The sequence below is a fragment of the Ailuropoda melanoleuca genome, chromosome 8 (assembly GCF_002007445.2).
Source record: "Ailuropoda melanoleuca isolate Jingjing chromosome 8, ASM200744v2, whole genome shotgun sequence".
Classification (NCBI taxonomy): Eukaryota; Metazoa; Chordata; class Mammalia; order Carnivora; family Ursidae; genus Ailuropoda; species Ailuropoda melanoleuca.
In genome coordinates, this window is record NC_048225.1 from 119273749 (window position 1) to 119278889 (window position 5141).

Sequence of the window (5141 nt, forward strand, 5' to 3'; positions counted from 1 at the left end):
TATATATATATATATATATATATATATATAAAATTTCTTGAATGGGTGGATGAAGGACATGGAGTCCCAAACTCACACAACCCCAAACCCTTTCCAGAGGCATGAACCTGGGCAGAGGCATCAGGTAGGTTCCTGAGTTCACTTTCCTTCTGGTACTTTCCACGGTTCTACTCCACCCTGAAATTTCCTTAGGGGCAAAAACTGCCCTTTGAAATGCAGATGAAATCAACCATTCTCCACATCCTTGGAGGGCACCGGCTCACCACCCCAAATAGCCTTTCCCTGATGTCATCCAGAGGGCACAAGGAGGCTCCATCTAGTCGTGTGTTCTCACAATCCTGTGGATTATGAAGGCCCCTGATGGAACTTAAAATACAAACAAATTTTTATAACTAAGGGAAAAGTCAGGAGGGAATGGTTAAGAATAATCGACAACACATCCCTGCTTTCCCGTTTGTGCTGTTCAATCTCATCCCTAATTGAACGTTGCTTTTTAAAACGTAACAGAGCATCCATGATTCACTGCTGACTGGTCTGTTTCCATGGGGTTGTTTGCTGAAAAGTTAGATAATGTCATCGCTCTGGAAGCCTTGGGCGGGAGGAGTAACAAACACACGCATGGACCAACTTCAGCCAGCGGATTCACACACCGCTACCTTCTCACAAATGGGAGGTAACAGTCTGACCCCATGAGGCGTAATAATGAGTGCATTCTCTCATTCCACGTGGGACCTGAAAGCACTTTTAGATCTTTTATTGACATTTATGTCTCAGTTTTCCCTTTGCCACAAAAATTGAGTTCAAAAGGAATGTCTCCTTCTTGGAAAATAATTCTTAATGACTGTGGTTAAAGAATTAGCACGGGGCACCTAGGTGGCTCAGTCAGTTCAGCACCTGACTCTTGGTTTCAGCTCAGTTCATGATCTCATGGATCGTGGGATCGAGCCCCAAGTCCTGCTCCCAGCCCCGTGGGGACTCCGCTTGTCTCCCTTTCTCCCTCTGCCCCTCCCCCCCACTTGTACTCGCTGGAGCTCTGTCTCACTCTCACTAAAATAAACAAATAAAATTTTTAAAAAACCAACTGATCCTTTAAAAAAAATTATAGCACAGCACTTAAAAAAGAAAGAAGGAAAGAGGGGCGCCTGGGTGGCACAGCGGTTGGGCGTCTGCCTTCGGCTCAGGGCATGATCCCGGCGTTATGGGATCGAGCCCCGCGTCGGGCTCCTCAGCTATGAGCCTGCCTCTTCCTCTCCCACTCCCCCTGCTTGTGTTCCCTCTCTTGCTGGCTGTCTCTATCTCTGTCAAATAAATAAATAAAATCTTTAAAAAAAAAAAAAAGAAGGAAAGAGAAACAACAAAGACCTTGGACATAATAATTCCTATCCACCCAGGACAAATCAGATCTTACTGTTTTAGGCAAAGAGGGATTTCAAAATTAGTAGGAAAAGATCAGCCAGCAAGTCCCAACAGACATAGTGACAGCATAAATTTCTAAATATTAAAAGATGCAATATTTCAGATGGGAGTACATAATATTTTAGATATAATTATATAATACATGAGATTATATAATAATTATGCAGTTATTAATTTTAGCTTCAACATGCTATTATCATGCACAAAGCATTATGCTGAAAGAGGAACGTTTAACAGAAAACAGATGCACAAAATACACTTTTTCAAGGAGTTTATGCTCTGAGAAGAAAGGTTAAAAGTCCAAATAATACTAGGCAGATGATATTAAGGTAACAGTGAGGAACAAACTTGCCACTAGGAATCCCCAGGAGGGGGAGAGGGCATCAGGTTGGAGTGGCTAAGAAAATCCTAATGAGGGCTGACCAGGGTGTTCAGACGAGGTACACGTAGAGAAGAGCAGGAAACAAGTTTCGACTCTTCGATGAGTTTAGGAGATAACTCTGAACTACAAGCTGGGACCAGACAGGGTATCTGAAATCACCTGAGCTCCAACCTTGGAAGCAACCAGACATTTATTTTTTTAAAGATTTTATTTATTTATTTGGCAGAGAGAGACACAGCCAGCCAGCGAGAGATGGAACACAAGCAGGTGGAGTGGGAGAGGAAGAAGCAGGCTCCCAGCAGAGCAGGGAGCCTGATGCAGGGCTCAATCCCAGGACCCTGGGATCACACCCTGCTTAACTACTGAGCCACCCAGGCGCCCCCAAACAGAACACTTTAAAAAATAGTGTATTAGTTTGCTAGGGCTGCTGTAACAAAGTGTCACAAACTGTGGGGCTTAAACAGCAGGTTTCTCACACTTCTGAAGGCTGGAGGACAGAAGTCAAGGTGTCAGCTGGGTTGGCTCCTCTCAGGGCCACGACGAATCTGTTTACCAGCTATCTTGTACATTCCTCAGCCTGAGGATATGTCACCCCAATTCCTGTCTTTGTGTTCACATGGAATTCTCCATGTGTTTCTGTGTCCAAATTTTCCCTTTTATGAGGACACTGGTCATTTTGGATTAGGCCCACCTTAATGACCTTACTTTATCTCTGTAAAGACCCTATTTCCAAACAAGGTCACTATTGTGAAGGACTGGAGCACAGGACTTCACCATATCTTTTTGGGGATGCATTATTCAACCCGTAGCAGACACACACACACACACACACACACACACACACACACATGCTATTTCATATAGCAAGGGCCTTTTTTTTAGTTTATTTTTTAAATAATCTCTACACCCAACATGGGCCTCAAACTCATAACCCTGAGATCAAGAGTTGCAAGCTCTTCCGACTGAGCCAGCCAGATAACCCTGGTAAGTGCCTTTCAAAAATAATGTTGAGAGGTTCAGGTCTGGTGTTTATTCTAGCATCATGTCATGGGATAGAACAGAAAAAATTGAAAAAGAAATATTCTAGCTCAGTCCCTTCACATATAGTTTATGGTTTTCTCTCGCAGTTTATATGCTTTCTCACCATATGAAAGTGAACAGGTGTGTCTGAGATTAGGCAATGTATTAATAATTCACTTGTATTATAGTTTATAAAGTATTTTCTCATCTCATTTGATCTTCACAAAAATTCTCTGAGGTAAGCAAGGGATATACTATATTCCCAAGGTATAGACAAGTGAATTAAGTCTCACACAGGCTCCATGAAATGCTCAGGGTCATGCTTTGGAGGGATGGGGAAAATGGCAATAAGATTTAGGTGTTCTGGGGCACCTGGGTGGCTCAGTTCGTTAAGCGTCTGACTCTTGATTTTGCCTCAGGTCGTGGGATTGAGCCCCGCATCAGGCTCCACATGGAGCATAGAGTCTGTTTCTCCCTCTGCTCCCCACCCCCGTTTGCATGCTCTCTCTCTCTCTAAAATAAATAAAATCTTTTTTTTTTTAAAAGATTTTATTTATTTATTCGATAGAGATAGAGACAGCCAGCGAGAGAGGGAACACAAGCAGGGGTAGTGGGAGAGGAAGAAGCAGGCTCACAGCAGAGGAGCCTGATGTGGGGCTCGATCCCAGAACGCTGGGACCACGCCCTGAGCGTGAAGGCAGACGCCCAACCACTGTGCCACCCAGGCGCCCCTAAAATAAATAAAATCTTTAAAAAAATTAAAATTAAAAAATTAAATTTAGGTGTTCTGGATTATAGCTCAGATCTTGTTCATTCTGTCACGATGTTTCAAAACATGAAAGTACAGCAATCACTTTTGCTTATCTTCATTTAGAAAAGATGTGTGTCAGAGGCCGTTAGCCAACTGAAAAATATGTTGACTGAATGAAGATCCAGGCATGCTGATAAGATGTAGAATGGCAAAAATAGACAAGGCAAGAAACAACAATTGTTGGAGAGGATGTGGAGAAAGGGGATCCCTCCTACATTGTTGGTGGGAATGCAAGTTGGCACAGCCACTCTGGAAAACAGTGTGGAGGTCCCTTAAAAAGTTAAAAATTGAACTACCCTATGACCCAGCCATTGCACTACTGGGTGTTTACCCCAAAGATACAGACGTAGTAANTACAGACGTAGTGAAGAGAAGGGCCATATGCACCCCAATGTTCATAGCTGCATTGTCCACAATAGCTAAATCGTGGAAGGAGCCGAGATGCCCTTCATCTGTTAATCCAGATGACTGGATTAAGAAGCTGTGGTCCATATATACAATGGAATATTACTCAGCTATCAGAAAGAACATTCTCAACATTTGCTGCAACATGGACGGCACTGGAGGAGATAATGCTAAGTGAAATAAGTCAAGCAGAGAAAGACAATTATCATATGATTTCTCTCATCTATGGAACATAAGAACTAGGATGATCGGTAGGGGAAGAAAGGGATAAAGAAAAGGGGGGTAATCAGAAGGGGGAATGAAACATGAGAGACTATGGACTATGAGAAACAAACTGAAGACTTCAGAGGGGAGGGGGTGGGGGAATGGGATAGACTGGTGATGGGTAGTAAGGAGGGCACGTATTGCATGGTGCACTGGGTGTTATACGCAACTAATGAAGCATCGAACTTTACATCGGAATCCGGGGATGTACTGTATGGTGATTAACATAATATAATAAAAAAATAATTAAAAAAAAAAAGATTGTGAATTCTTGGTATAGGCATAATGGGCTGTTGAACCAGACAACTGGCAACTATCACTGTGGGGCAGACAGGACAGAAATTCAAGTTCTGCCTCTATTCACTGAGTTAAAGACTACATCTGTATCAACAGGGATCACATAGAGAAGGTTCTCTGTAGGACTGAAGAGGAGTGGACTTTTATTTGGTGCCTGATTGTTTCTTTTGGGAGCATGAATCTTGGATGGAGAAAGAGTTTCAAATAGATTAATTTTTAACCTTTTTTTTTCTTTTTTAAGTCGACTCCATGCCCAACATGGGGCTCAAACTCACGACCCTGAGATAGGGAGTCACATGCTCTACCAACTGAGCCTGCCAGGTACCCCAAATAGATCAATTTTTAAAAATTAACTTAGGTGTTGGGGCGCCTGGGTGGCACAGCGGTTAAGCGCCTGCCTTCAGCTCAGGGCATGATCCCGGCGTTGTGGGATCAAGCCCCACATCAGGCTCCTCTGCTATGAGCCTGCTTATTCCTCTCCCACTCCCCCTGCTTGTGTTCCCTCTCTCGCTGGCTGTCTCTATCTCTGTCAAATAAATAAATAAA